At 38.4% G+C, this 16230-nt stretch overlaps 1 protein-coding gene across 1 annotated transcript in view; it reads right to left on the bottom strand.

Annotated features, from left to right (window-relative positions):
* The window catches only part of tspan4a (tetraspanin 4a), a 115233-nt gene extending 102374 nt beyond the window's left edge, over positions 1 to 12859 (bottom strand). Inside the window, exon 1 of the mRNA XM_026377549.1 lies at positions 12775 to 12859. The gene's annotated coding sequence lies outside the window, so the exon portion shown is untranslated. The remainder of the gene's footprint in view (positions 1 to 12774) is intronic.
* Between the last annotated feature and the right edge of the window lie 3371 nt (positions 12860 to 16230).

The raw sequence follows: 16230 nt of genomic DNA, 5'->3' as shown, positions 1-16230 counted from the left end.
AGTTTTCTTATTTCACTTTTGTCAAGAAAGCGAACGAGCACGTGTTTCATCTCCTTACCAGCCTGTGAATTTAACACCAAAGTGTTTCACTGAAACCGTGATAGGTTGCATAAAATTATACCTTTACCTTACATGTTATGACAGTTCACTTCAACACTTTTTCCATTAAACGACACAGAGTCCATGGTTAATAGATCCATATTTCAATATTGTCACAATAATGGTGGAAGGCTAGTGATTAACATATCCAAGCTGTTAACAAGATAAACAGGTGGATTATTTCCATTATTTAGCCCTTGTGGCTTCTCATTGATTCACTTTACATGATACAACAACCAGGGTCTCTCACTTAATCATGTTATCATTTTTCCACTTTACAAATTGATAAGGCAATGCCACCCAGATGCAGCTTTAGTCAGCCTGTGACAAACACGTTGCCAACGTGTCCACGGAAAGCTTTCAAACCTGGCACACAGCAGTAATTTACAGCTATGCGTATGACATGTGCCATTTGCATTCTGCTGCTAATCCCTCCTAGCTGGAAGGTTATTACCCTGCTTGCCAGTCAAACGCTACCCAATCAGCAGACAAATATGTTTTCTGTGTGGACATGTATTTATGGACATGAAGGGGAGAAAAATCCCTCCTCGGAGGAAAGAAACGGCAGGGGGGCTGCTGTTAATTTATCCATCCATTCTCCAGACACAAGAACACAAGTCACACATGTAAAAACTCGCTTTGGCACACGTTGACCACCCCCACTGTGTTAATAGGAAGACAGGTAGTTGACAGTCTCATACAAACAGTGCAGTTTATGACTCCTACCTCCAGATTATAGTCCTCTAAAAAGCCTATTCACAGCATCCTGTTTTTAACTAAATCCTCTTATACTGAAATTATACAACTAATACTTATTTGCAGGTAGACTCGGCTGCGTCACAGCACAACGGTACACGCCATCACACACACAGGACAATCTGAAATCAGATTGTCACAGCCAGATCGAGAAACATCTTTTTAAATGTGAATAAAACATCAAATCGATGGGTTAAATCTGAAAATCTAATCTGTTGTCTTGCTTTTTAGGCTGAAAAGCAAGAAATGTAACTTGAGCTGTCTTTGAAGGTCCCACTTGTATTTCTCATTACACCGAATATACTGTATTTGCAACAAGTTAATTCAATCCTGAATTTATCCCAGTGACGACATAATGGACTCCTAAGTGCTTGAAACCACAATGCATGCGGATGAATGTGCAATCAGTGGGTATTCAGAAAAGTATTTTACCTATCATCTATCACTCGTCTTTGAAACTCTAATATAAGTATAAAGAATAATGGATATGCTCCTATGTTTTTGTCCCAGGATGTGTGGACTGTGTAACAAATGGCTCTCGAGATTAATGAAATGTAGTGAGGTTCTTTGTGAGAACATTGAACGGATTAATTTAGCTGACTGCATGAATGCTTAACTGTGCCCCAGTCACTGTTGTATAATTTCCTTGAATTTACTGAGTATATGTTAATACACAGACATAACATGTCCAAAAAAATCCACTGGCTCATTTTTTTTGCAATACCCACATCCACATAGAGACATCTGTCCTCCCTCATTCACAGCATTAAGAGTATCGCATCAAAACACATGCACAAAAACTACACACACACACACACAGCTGAAATCCCAGTGTGAGTAATCTCATCAGACAAGTGTTCAGACAGGTGGCTGTGTGTAGGCAGACCTGCGTGATCCAGAAGACAGAGAGCACCAGAGAGATAACCAGCGATAAAGTCCCTGCAGCAGACATGAAACAAACTCAGATCAATTCACATCAATTGATGCACAAGTGTGTGTTTGTATTTGCACGTGTGTGTATGTGTGTGTTACACGAGGACCTTGGTCCTCTGCGTTCTCCTGAGGCTGTCGATAGTGTTTAAAACACTGTACTATACAACTTTCTGCAGTGTCAAGGGCATTCAGACATGGTCTTATTTAACCTGACGGGCTGTGAGGAGCAGAGCCGGTAACGTCTCACATCAACAATCACGCGCTCATTTTTCTTTGAAACTATCAAAGTAATTGTTACAAAAGTACAGTCAGGCGACCACGTCACCCCGGTCAGTGGTCCAGGAAACGGCTGCTCTGAGCAGCTTGTCTTATAAAACTGACACGGCTGAAATGGATTTAGAAGAGCAGCAGTTCAGAGGTGATAGTATTGATTTAATCATTTTAGTGGTAATTTTTCTGTAGAGGTACTGAAATAAGGGTCCAAAACCACCAAGCTAAAACCTGATCAACAATTTCGATGTTCACAATCACTGTCACGTTTGTCAAATATGTTGGATACATTAAGGAATATATTTTTCATACTGTAAGTTTACAAGGCTTTCAGTGCAGGCCTCTTACTTTTACTGCGCTGCTTTAAGCTGTTTTATCAGTAACCTCACTTTTTTCATCACCACATCAAAGTACAAACCAATGAATGACGTTTTGATAGAACATATTCAGGAACAGCTGTAGCTGTAACATTTTTAAGGCTATCCATGATGTGATAATCATGCGATTGTGTTTCTATGGTGACGTTACACAACCATGATGACGACGAGTCTTCACAGACTGAATAGAACAAGAAAAAATATATAAAACAGCAGTTTGCCAGTTGTTCACCACACTGTTTTTTTACTATTCACATCTAAATCAGACTGAAGGTGGTGTTTGAAAGACACCTGACAGTAAAATATGCCTCATGTAACACTTACTCTACTGAGCAACAGTTGATTTTTATAAGAAAGCTCATTTTTTCACGACATAAAGAGTTATAATATATGCATAATATTTTTTTCCTGTTTAGATATCGCCCTAAAAGGATTTTTTCTTTCTTTCTTTAAGCCAAGTAAAAAATTTGGGTCAGTCCATGGGTCGGCTGGTTAACAGCGGTCAGTGTTGTGTAGTAAATCATTTGCTCACAGGAAGAAAAAAGATTTATCATCAAACATGCAAGCAAATGTTTTCTGATGCAATTACATGTTTCACTGAACAAGATCATTTTCTGTGAAGTACCTTCCCACCAGTACCAAGCAGTTGATTGGTTGCATGCGTTCTTGTGAAGGAGTTCTTTCAACATGATCATGAAAACAGAAAAAACAAACAAACCGGCTTTTAGATCGAGCTCCTACTGTAAGACATGCGTGTGTTGTTTTCCTGTGATAACTAGTAATCAAAAGCTATTGTGAGCTGCTCCTATCTGACACGTCTGGACACAGTGGATATTCTTAGGCTTTCTTTCAAGTGCACAGCGCGCTTTCATAGCCAATTATCAAGACGACTGCTTGCTGCGGATTTGTGATGTTGTGAGACAGCAGAGTTTCTTTGTGGGTGTGAGTTTTGTGGAGATAGACAGCTTGTTTTAAAATGGTAAAAAGGAAAAACAGAGAGAATGATTGTTTCAGTCAGTGATATCACACTCTGGTGAATCCTGATTTATGTCAATAAGTCACTGACAACTGACAAAATAAGTAAATGAAACTTTGATTAAAGGTGTCAATGGTTTAAAACACTGATAAACAGTCCAAAGACTTTAAGTGAGGCCTTGATATATACTGACAGCTCACTTGTTGTGACATTGTTTTACAATCATCGGATGCATTTCAGCTTATAATATCCTTACAAACATTAAATAGTAAGACCTCAGATTCACTATTAGTGTGAGACCAAAACACCTGAAACTACAAACAGAGATAGAATTGTTTTGTTTAGGGCTCAAGGGTATTTCCAAAAAAACTGTTAAACATATTTAGCTATTTTCTAATGTTTTGGAACTGAATATGTAAAACTAAACTTGAATGTTGTCAATAACCCCAGCTACATAGTAAATAACTGTATTTGAATCAGGTCATTGTTGGTTTTGTTCCTTTCATAGCGTTGTTGACAAAAACACATACAAACATCTATAACACCACCAACCTCTCTCTCCTTTAAGTCCAACACTGACTTCTTTTCTCCCACCAAGAAACCACTACATTTTAAAGTTAATCACATACATTCTTGTTTCTTCCTTCAGCGGGGATGTTTAGTGCTCATGAGCATGTACACAGAGACGTCAAGCAGCCGCATCCTCTCACCACATGCTCGCGAAATGGCTCATTTAGCCCCCAGTGGCCATCTTAAAAACTGTGAGCTGGCACTGCAATAACTCCAGTATCACCGTCTTCAAGAGGGAGCAAAGAGCCTCTGCTGTGTCAGCTCTAATCACACGAGTCAAAACACCCAACTCTCTTTTGTTAATAACACCCCCTGTTATGATAAAAGAAAAGCACTCACGGAAAGTGACATCAACACATGCTGTGTTTTTCACTCGACAATTCGCTGCACTACTATTTTTGTTTGGAATATGATTTAAAACGCTATTAGTTATTCTCATGAAGCACTAATGAATAAATGCTACAGTCCTAACGGTCTGGTCAGAGTTAGTAATATATGCAGACAATTCAAGGTTAAGCCGGGACAGATAAAGCAAACATACTGCAGCTTCTCTTAGTGAATAATTTATCAGGTTTTTAATACAAGGTCAAAGATTTTTTTAGTCTAACGTCAAACATCATACACTTTGTGTTCAAGCTCTCCACTTGGCTTCTGATGAACGAGCGGCTAAATAGTTGGTATAAAAAGACAAAGCCTCCAGCAGAACATACTGTAAATGAACTTCATGGATGATCCTGACGGGCAGAAAGAGGAGAAATACACGTCGAGCTTTTTCCCAAACACTTCTGTCAGAAATCGGAGTCCCTGAGAGCTGCTGAGCTTCTGTCAACAACACTCTCCAAACTTTTTTCGTAACATATCCTCCAATGGAGGAAGCAAACACAAGTATCGGGAAACGTATTCACCCTGACTTCCCAAAGCTTTGTTTCCATGGCAACTAATCTGCAGGCTATGGCAGTAAAGAAGTACCTTGTGAACTTCTCAATGAGAACAAGTCACTGTGGACTATGGAGCGGCAGACTGTGCATGTTAATTATATCAGACCCAGATAGGAACACAACAAATAAGAGCAAAATTAGACTTTTTGTCCTGCATCACTTTCCACTTTTGTTGTGTGTGTGTGAGAGAGAGAGAGAGAGAGAGAGAGAGAGAGAGAGAGAGAGAGAGAGAGAGAGGCTCTGTCTTAGTACTTCAAATGGACAACATTCAACCTCCTTTGCTTCATCAAAACAACATAAAGCACATGGAAAGACTATTGGAACATGGGTTTCTGGGCAGAGCCATGCAAAAGCCCTCTGCATTTCCTTTAGATCATTTTTGAATCTGTTATCATTTTTGCAATCTTTGTGGTTCCTTTTGGGTCTTTTGGTACTATTTTTTGTTTGTCTCTATGATCTTTTTGCTTGTTTTCAATCAAAAACGTTGATATGCATGTGTCCTTGCAGCCATGGTGGAGACATTTATGGTCTCTGAGTTGTTGTTTTGAGTCTATTTGTGGTCATTTTAAGCTCCTCTTTGGCCACTTTGAATTACTTTTTTGCATCTACATAAGTGTTTCCTTTTTATCATTCAACTGACAACAGAAAATGTTTACTGTGCTGCTTAACATGTGGCCAGTGTGCTCGAACGAAGCAGGTCGATGTGAGAGAGCATGTGCAGGTTTGGACAGGATGGTGCAGACTTTATAAAGGGCACAGTAATCAAGACAACAAAGGCCCCTACATGAGGGTTAATTACAGTGCTAGGGAAATTATTTCTAACAGGGACTAATGATGTGTGACATTAGTGACTGTGAGCTGATTGAGCATACAATTAGATGAATCATCAAAACAAGATATTCTATTATTCTATTAGTCAAAGTTCTAGATGTGACACTGCTGCAGGAAATGAAGAAAACGCAGTAATGAGTAGTATTGAAGAGAAAAAGGAGTAGTACTGCTCACAGTAGTTCTGATAAAAATAAAAGCCTAAAATGATGCCAGACTCAGTTCACTCAGCAGGTGTTTTGTGTGTTTGTGTGTGTGTGTGTGTGTGTGTTTAAGTGTGCTCTTTTTAAAAGTGTTTACAAATGGAAAGCTGAAATGTTTCACGGAAATAATCTTTCAAAGCCACGCTGCAACACTTCAAATCAAGTTTGGGCGCATCCAATTTGCCTTAAATGTCTTTTAGATTTTCTGCAACTTGGCTAACGTGTCAAGTTGTGTTCACTTGAAAGAGCTAGACGTGGTTTAAAATCAAACATAACATGCATGTTCTCACAGACGGCGGTGAATCAAGCAGCAATGACAGAGCAGAGCAATGAAAATCACACAAATGGCACAAGAACCAATTGTTAGACACAAAAATTTGAACGTGCACAGTGGGCGGGTGGATTTGTTCAGAAATATTTGCACAGATTCTTCTTAGTGTTGTTTGCCTTAACAAACTGAACAACAAGAAAGAAAAGAGTTGCAAAGGAAGAGAGAAGAAGTCACTTTGATGTGCTGCGAAATCTTGACCAAAGCACAACAAACAGTTTATTTTTCAAATTTGGGCTGTAAAGTGTCCATGACGTAACAGCTGGAATAAGGGGGTCATACCAGCAGCCTGCAGACTGTGATCAAAGAGTCTGAAACCACAAGCCAAAAGTGGTATAATCAACATGAAAATAAATCATAAATGGAATGTTTTGGCTGTAATGAAACAGCTATTTTAATTACAGACTGGGAATGTCGCTATGTGTGTGTTTAAGAAACAATAACTTCATTACTCTTCTCTTGGTGACACCACATAATCAGCACGCAACTGAACCTAAAAATAGTCAATAATCCAAACAGATGGTGACTTCGTCCAAAGACATCCTTTAAATTTTGGTGAATTCTTTTTCGGTCACTAATGTTTATTATAATATTGCCCAAAAGTAAATACAAATCAGACAGTTTGTTCAATTTCAGTGTTGCACTCAAATGTTCCAACTATTTAAAAACTGCAGTAACTCATTCTGGCCACTTAGGGACAGAAAGAACCAGCTGTGAACAAAACAAATGCATTTTATCACCTTCTCATCTCATGTGGTGAGTTGAGTCCAATGTTCACAGTTTTTTTTTTTTTTAATCTTTGTTTTGGTTTCCACAGGCTCCAGGGATAAATATTTGACTTTTCATTTGCTAAATTCTCCACGAGGAGGAGTAGGTAGCGTACAGCAGGGTTTTTAGAGCTTTGTTTTTACTGAAATGATCCTGAGAGCTGTGAGTGTGAACCAAAGACTAGAATTGTTGGACAGAATGGGCACAATGAACTGAAACAAACCAATACACTAACTAGAAAGTTGAAAAGCAATGTAAAGTTGCATGAACCCAATTTGCATTAAACACAGTCTCATCCAGTATCTGTATAGAGCAGCTTTTACATGATCTTAAATGGGTTCTCACCTTGCTATCGGATGTAAAGGTGTACTACAAGGTGTGTCAGTATCCTGTAATATAGGTGTATTAAGTTACTGTATATTAATATTAATGATTAATGTCATCTTCTTCCACACCTAATTTTAATATAGATTCATAGTGGATATATTAAGAAGTACATTTGCATCATGTTTGCCTTATTGACAGTAATGTGTAGCCACAGCAGCAATAAACAGCAAACCCAAACTTAAAAACATCCCTTCAGAAAGATGTTCACATCACTGAGTTCACGCTGAGAGCGCCAATTTACTTTGCAGAAGAGAAAATGAAGAATTTACATCTTATCCATGGCAACATGAAATTATTCTAATCAGTCGCCTATTCACATTAAGACAACTACATCAGATCAAGATGATGACAGCAAACTTTTACACTGGAATAAGAATGCCCAGCTGATTATGTGGTAGAGATTTCTAGATTTAAAAAGTGCATGAGATGGAAAATGGAGCAGCTTCAATGCCGGACGAAAGGTTTGACTGAATCCTGACATAAACATACAAACATTCGCACAAGTGGACAATTCAGAGTCACCAGTGAACCCCAACCCTAACCTGACCTTACTGCATGTCTTTGGAGTGTGGGAGAAAGCCAGAGTACTCTGAGAAAACCTCCCGCAGGCTCAGGGAGAACAGGCACCAGTGGATTCAAACCCTGGTTCTTCTAGCTGTGAGGCGACAGTGGTAACCACTACACATTTTAAACAGCAAAAAGAAAACAAATCCCCAAATCCAGACTCTCCAAGCAAGCAAAGGCACATCTGAGGAGAGCTTAAGCTATAATTTTAGCCGCAAATGGCTGCTATATAATAGGATAATGTTTTCAAACTAAAGTGGAAAAACAAAAAAATCAAAGCTGCGTTCCATTTTCATTATAACACATTCTGTTGAATGACGACAACAAATGCAAACAACAAAATTTAGTTTGTATTCATTGTGGCACACTGGGGTTTGGAAACTTTCTGAAATCATTGTATTTCAAATGAAGTAGACAGATGCTCTCCATTTTAAAGTCATGGAAATTGATTTTCAGTCTAAGGTCTTAGCTACATCCGCGTCCAGGGAGTCAGCCTCTATAAAGTTAGACTAAATCTATTAAGAGCGGCAAAGACTACGAGTGGCTGTCAGGAGTGTATGTAAATGGGAATCAAGCTCTTACTGTCAAATGCTTCAGGCTGCTTAGACCCAACTCAGGAAAATGTCATTGAGAAACTGAGAGAGACGGCTTTGAGAACAAGAGGAAAGAAAGGACCATTTCAGCCACATGAGCAGAAATGTATAGGAAATATTTTGAAGAAAGAAAGAATACCTCATGCCGTGCAAAATGACATGTTATGTAAAGATTAGTCTACGCCAGAAGGCTAAAAAGAGTCCGCTATACACAATGTAAATGTCTGCAGCTATTTTTATCATCTACTAAGAAAACCAATGAGTCTAAACAAAACATTAAATGGAATATATGGCTGTCAGCAAGGGGGAGTAAATTATGGTAGGCAGAGTGAGATAAAGGGTGTGAGGCAGGGAGGAAACATCAAGAAATGTAGTGAGGAAAAAAAACACACTGCTCTGTGTTAAACTGGGCGTGAGACTGAGAGTCAGCAGCAGTGAAAGAGTGTGGTTATGGCCTGTGGTTTTCACTCGGCACTAAGATCTCAGCAGAGCTCTCAACTAGGAGGAACAGAGGGGACAAAACAGACCCTTCAAAATGTAAGAGGCTGCGCTGGTGCCGCACATGCTGAGAGGACAAGCTGAAAAATAAAACAACGTCCATGTGTGACATCAAGTGCCGTTAAGAGCAAGGTGTGATTGTGACCATGGCTGTCAGACGCACTCAACCTTGATTTCCTTTTCACGTTGCTGAAGGCAAACTTAAACAAATCTGTACGCTGCGTGATCAATACAGAGACAAAGCCTGCATAACCACGTATAGTTATTTTCAACAATGCGGTTGCTCTACAGATTAAGCAAACAGCGTGTTACGTCAGCGAGCTTTGGAGGTGTTAGCAGGTGGATTTTGTTGAACTGAGCCGTTTCCACCTGTTTCCAGTCTTAATGTTAATCTAAGCAAACTTTACCAGACCAATGTTAAATTGTTGCCAGTGTTCTGGTGTAAGTTACAGCAAAATAATTAATGCGTGTGTAAAAAGACACAAAACTGCTTAAGGAGGAACAATTAACTAGCTTTAATCTAATTTTACCACTGTAAGTACATTTAATCTGCTCTGAGATACTTGTACACACAGACTTGTGCATCACATTTATCTGGCAGCTTTAATTATTTACAGATAAATATTTAATATGCAGCATAAGTTCAGCCTGTGAATTGCTTTGGTTTACTCTAAACGTTAATGCAGCCGTTTACATACATACATTCTGAATGGGATTATTGCAGAATAATGATGGGAACATTGCACAGAGACGGTGTCGTTAGACCGCTGCACATGTTTAGGATGGTACCACTGCAGGGTTTCAGTGTGTGTTGTCCAAGGACAATGCTACACTCAGGAACAAGCAGCCGAATTACTGACTCTTTGGTTCATTGATGAATACTCCACCAACTATGACATAGCCGCTTTTTAAATACTGTGATACAGGTATATTTTTTCTATTATACTTTTTCCTTACTTATATTACTTGAGTAAAATTTAGAATACAGGACTTTTACTTCTTAATAATTTTACAGTAAACTATTACACTAATACTTTTACTTAAATGTATGACTGTTTCTGTTGCAGAAACCTAGTTTAATCCAGTAGAACCATGAATATGTGTCTCTCTCTATCGTATCTAATCTTGCCTAAATAATGCATTGATAATATCCTAGTGTCTCATATAATCTGTGGTTTACTGTCCTGATAATTAATAGTCTGCTGTGTCGAATCCATCCGAGGTTTATAACTACTGTATATCGCTTTACTTCGTTTTGTATTGTGTTGGTGCTGAAATCCATCCTGCATCATCTTATGTTATCCTAACCCTCATTAGCCAAAAGATACAATATCATTTTTGTTTCTGTTGTCATGCAATAACTTCAGCTTTGGCAGAAACAAAGATCAGGATCACTAACTAAAGAAAGATCATAGTAACTCATTCAGCCTCACATCAGCACACTCACATTCATGGCTGGCTCTGTGTTTTCATTATGGTAGTTCTCGCCAGGTCAAAGAAAAACGATATACAGCTAGGATAGCTCTTCTTATACCCCCAAACCACACTTCCATCTGTATGAAGTTTCAATCTAGTTTCATACTTCTACTCTGACTCTAAATTGCCCATAGCTGTCTGTATATATCAGCCCAGTGACAGTTACACCTAAACTTAAATACCCTTAACTTTAACTTAAAAATATATTATTATTATTATTATTATTGCAGTTATTGAAAACAAAACACTTTTATGTTACACAGATTCAGTAAGAATTATTTAACATGTTAGTAAATGCACATAGTGATGTTGTGCACTACATACTAATGGAAGAAAGGGAGAAAGGGCCGGCTGAAATCTGGCAAAAAATGCACTGAAGCAACACAGCACTGAGGGAAAATTGGGTGAGTCAATTTAGAGCAGACCAGCGCATGTATGCACACACACACACACACACACACACACACACACACACACCTGAAGGCAGCAGTACAATGTAGTCTTGTTATAGCCACCTTGAGTAGAGCCAGTGTTCAGGGCAATTACCCAGAGAGTTGCCACACCTAGAGAAGCATACAAGTCGACCACAGAGCTATAGCAAACAGCACCAGCTGTGGCGATTAAAGAAAACACTTGACATCGTCTCTCGAAAACATATTTTCACAGCTTTTATCAAAACAGCTAGATGACATGTGCACAGCAAAAAAAAACAATACATAGATTGAAAACTCTGTGTAGCGGCTTAGGTCTTGGCCAGTGTTTGCAGGCTCAGTGTAAACAGCAGGCAGCTGCCAACTGTCCAGAGCCATCAGTTCATCAGTTCAGCCATACTGGAAGCTGATGAAATGTGGGAGGACATGGGAAAAGGAAGCTGCCTCCTTCTCTTTACTGTCAATGTGCACATCCTGGAATGTGCCAGACTGTCCCTGTGAGCTGTTAAGAACCACGAGGAGTCATTAGGTTATATATAAAACATGAGCTGAGTTTGTTTCCAAATGAAAAGTCAGTTTCAACACTGTACAAAGAGGGACACCGTATGTGTTCCTATGTGTTTAGTGGAAGAGTTTTTCTAGAGGAGAAAATGTCATAATGATCTCTCTTATTTAAATGTATTGCAGCTGCACTGCATCCTGCTCTATTGTGGTTTCTGTCACTGTGCATAAAATGGCATTTCTCACTCTGCGACAATGTATTTAAACATGTATGACTGTTGAGAATCAGCACAAAATGTAAAGTCTATAAAAATATCTTGTGCTTTGATTCTGAGGAACTGCTGCCAAAACCTGTCATTTAGCACTGATGTGTTTGGACAGCTGTATTTTTTTTTTCCTGTGCTTTTAAATCTCACTGATGCAACAATAAGACAAATATACCACAAGGCAACCAATTGGGTACAGGCAGGAATCCAAAGAGCCGCTCCAGTTTGAACTGTTTTTAGGATAGATTTGCCTTTAATTCAGCCTAACGGGCTTCATTAAAGTTGAGAAAGTTGCACTTAATCTTTAATGTGCAACATGTAACACAGAGCAGCTTTACTAGGGGGTATTTAAGCGTTCCGCTAACATAGGAGCACATTGTAGGGTGTTCATCTGCTCTTTGCCAGCCAGCCAGCATGGTTTTGAGAAGTGAGTGAGGCCTTGAGTTCCTGTAACCCCTCTAGAGAAAAAAAAAAAGAAAAAACTGATGGGAGGGAATATCTTAAGGAATGGTTGGTATTCTGAAATGTTGTTCTTCTCCACAAGTTTATTTCTGTCTTCCATTGAGGTCCACGGAAACACTCCCCAGCCAATCAGAAAGGTCCATTATCGCACATCAGCACATTTCCACTATCACAACATACTGATAAAACCGCTGATAAACCACAACACCATGAATTAATACAGCCCGTGGCTTTATGAGCAAATCATAGTACTGGCGAATGATGAGCTCACGTATGATTAATTTAATCTCTCCAGTCAAGTCCAACATTCATTAATGGATTCACACAAGATAAATGGAGCCAGGATTTAGTTTATCCCTTCTAATTAGACAAACCCAGCCCACGGAAGCCCCCCATTTATCAACATTAAATCTCCACAACAAGGTCACTGACATCTGTGTTAGAGCTAGAATACAGAATTACAAAGGAAATGTAAGAAGTAGAGAAGCCAAGATGCCTGTTAGTTGATACATCTCATTTGAATAGTAAGAGAAATGTGGAAATGACTTACCATTCACTTATCTCACACTCTACACTCTCTCCCGGCTCTTCCTCTTCTAGCCTCAGTGTATGACAAAACTTCTCAAGTTGTTCCTTTCCACAGGCTTCCTCTCTCTCTCTCTCTCTCTCTCTGTGCCTCTCTCTCTCTCCATCTCTCTCTCAACATGGAGGCACATGTGAGTGTCACAGAACCATCAGGCAGCAAAATGGCAACATCTAGTGGTGAATACAGCTGCAACACTTCAACAGTCACTTTCTTGTTTTGGCACATCGAAAATTTCCAATAGTATTTACAGGCTGATTTAAAACCAACACCAGATAAACACAACTAGCTATTTTTAATAAAGGCCATTTTTGACCATCCACAAACATTTGGTGTTTTATAGGCAAATTCTTTTTAATTCTAGCCTTCGCTATTAAGTTACATCTTGACGTAGATTTCATTCAAATACTGTAGGACTGTGATGTTGCCCGTGGCTGGTGATGCAATGTTAACATAATGCTATCTGAAAATATTCCAGAGTTTGAACTGGAGGACAGCCATCTCATCTTGGCACTGTTGTGTGAATATTTTATTGGACATTTGTCAATGTTTTAATTAAATATTTTATGTCTACTGTTCTTTACTCTTTGTTGGATTTAACAATGCAGCATAAAGATCTGCACCAATTGTAGTCGCTCTTACCTCCTAAGGAGCGCCATGGTAAAAACTGTTGTTGATCCCCACTGGATGAATGTACCCCACATTTACACACACTAAGGGTTACAGAGCTGCCATTCGAGACCTCAGGGTTCAGTGTCTTGCTGAAGGACAGTGCCCACTCTACCTTCAGATCCACAGCCAACCCCAAAAAGGCAAATACACCAGGTGTTTATTATTGTTTCCATGTTTTGGTTAACAGATATTAATTTTATTTGTATATTTCAAAAGCCAGGTCTATACTGAGCTCTCCAATAAAAATATTGGTTGGTTATAGTCGAGCACACAGGACAATGCTTTGGCACTGCAAAGGCAAAGGGTGGAATAAATTAAGTTTAGATGTTGACCTTGTGAGTTTTCTCCAACAATCCGAAGACGTGCAAGTTAATTGTTGTATCCGAATTGCCTGTAGATGTCAACGTAACAATGAAGTGTCTTTATGTGTCAGCCCGTAATAGACGTCCCCCACCTCTTTATCAATGGCAGCCGGGATCACGGGCAGTATCAAGGGATAACGTTGTGGTTGTGTATTTTCCATTTTCTGTTACTTTATACTTTGATATATTTGATAGGAAACCGTATATTGTACCTTTTCCTATTACATTTATTTGACAGTTTTTGTTAGTTGAGTTTTTTTTTTTTTTTTTGAGTATACAGTACAAAAACAGTGTTGAGTTAGTGATATATCTCGCCTGTGAGGAGTTTGCAGTTCTACCGAAGAGACCTTTCCCCTCTAAAGTTGGTTTTATTTAAATACTGTGTGTTTGTAGCTTGAAACAGTCTAAGTGATGTGAAGTTATGCACATATACACACACACAAACAGTAAATAAAATTAAAAAGTCCCACCCACAACACACACATATCTTGACCAAGGCCCTAGGGTTGTAACAGTGTGCACATACTGTGTGAGTAAACATGGCATCTTCTGTCTGTTTAGATACATTAAGTGCATGTTAATGCACAATGTTTATATTCCACTATGAAGTAAATTAAAGTTCTCTACAGTAAGATAGTTTATGGTTGCAGCTATTACACAGGACCTGTTTTTTAGACCTCAAATGATTTTTGATTCAGTGAAGACGTGTGAAAAATCCTTCTCACATCTGTCATTTACTCTAAACAGTGCTAAAAGAAAAGAGCAGTCAATAAGTGTCATTCGTTCATTTCTTGAGCTTCAAATGCAGTTTTCAAAAAAATAAAACTAACAGCAAGGATAGCCCAATAAACATGATCTAACAACTATGACATTCTGACTATAAAACCAGGAACTACAAAAGAATTTTTGTCAGTGTAGAGACCATGTGGACTGTAAAAATGTCTGTCATGCCCCCTTTTTTGGCTTGTAATAAGAAAATGTGACAGCCAGTGCAGTAAACCAATTTGTGTCAATACAATTTTTATGGCAAGGACTGCCTTTAAATTCTGTTCGTGTCTTCAAATGTCTTTGGTGATCCCCTGGCTTTTTCTCTAGCTCCACCATGAGGGTGAATTTTTCATTTCAAGTTGCATTAGGACAAATGCACCTTGTAGATGTTCAGCAGCAGTCATTGTACTTGTTATCGGTATAATGCACGTTACAAGTTGAAAAAATGAACTCCTGAACAAAATACTAAATCTTGAAATTAGATATTTTGCCACAAATATGCTATTGTGCACACAAAAGATTAAAAGTTGAAATTAGATGTTGTCTTTAAACATTAGAATTTAAAACATATGTGCCCCCCAAATAAGATAAAGCTGTAAATTAAGACAATTTGACTCAAACACATTTGAATCAAACACCATTGCATATTCACTGATAGATAATTCAACTTGTCTACTTCTTACCTATCAGGTACTCAAAACAAGTCAGACTACTGTAGATTCCCAAACTAAATATAAGATTATTGACATTAACTGTACTGCTGGGCTTTTGTTTGTTTGAAGGATGGTTTCCCCAAATGGAAAAATATAAAGGTATGCAAGTAAACACCTCCTATTTATAATGTTATGAGACCTGATTGATGCTGACTCCTGTCTGCCATTTGTCATTGTGTCACATATCAACTGTGAGATATTGTTAAATGTGAATATGTCGAAAAGCAGACCTAGAATGTTGGCAATGGAGTATGTGAAATTATCATAATGTCAAACCTGATGGTTGAAGTATTGCTTTTAATTACAGGCATACATGCCAAAAGGCATACATCACATCAAATGTTATGGAAAAAAGTTAAACTGTCCCCATAATATTGCAAATAGAACTTAGATGTGTTTGTTAACTGGAGGGCAAGAGGGTACAGTGGCAAGAAAAAGTATGCAAAAGTTTTGGAATTTCCTGGTTTTCTTTATTAATTTGTCATAAAACATGATCTGATCTTCATCTAAGTCAGAGTATTAACAAATATAATGCAATATAAAATAATAATAAAAAATACCTGATCTTTGTTAAGAACCATAAAAACCTCATAATAATAGTGGAAAAAAGTATGTGAACCCTTGGAATTAATTACTGAACATCGTTCAGGAGGAATTGTAGCCCATTCTTCCTTGAACTACTTTTGTTCTGTCATATTCTTTGGACGTCTCATGTGAGTGGCTCTCTTCAAGTTGTTCCATTGCATCTCTATTAGGTTGAGGTCTGGGCTCCGACTTGGCCACTCCAAAAGGTGGATTTTGTTATTCTGAAGCCATTCTGTTATTCATTCTGAGTCTTTTTCCTGTTGCATCACCCAACTTCTACAGAGTTTCAGCTGACATTGTCACATTATTCTGAATAATTGACC

Source organism: Anabas testudineus, chromosome 3 (assembly GCF_900324465.2).
Source record: "Anabas testudineus chromosome 3, fAnaTes1.2, whole genome shotgun sequence".
NCBI classification, from domain to species: domain Eukaryota; kingdom Metazoa; phylum Chordata; class Actinopteri; order Anabantiformes; family Anabantidae; genus Anabas; species Anabas testudineus.
This window is presented reverse-complemented; position numbering and strand designations above follow the sequence as displayed.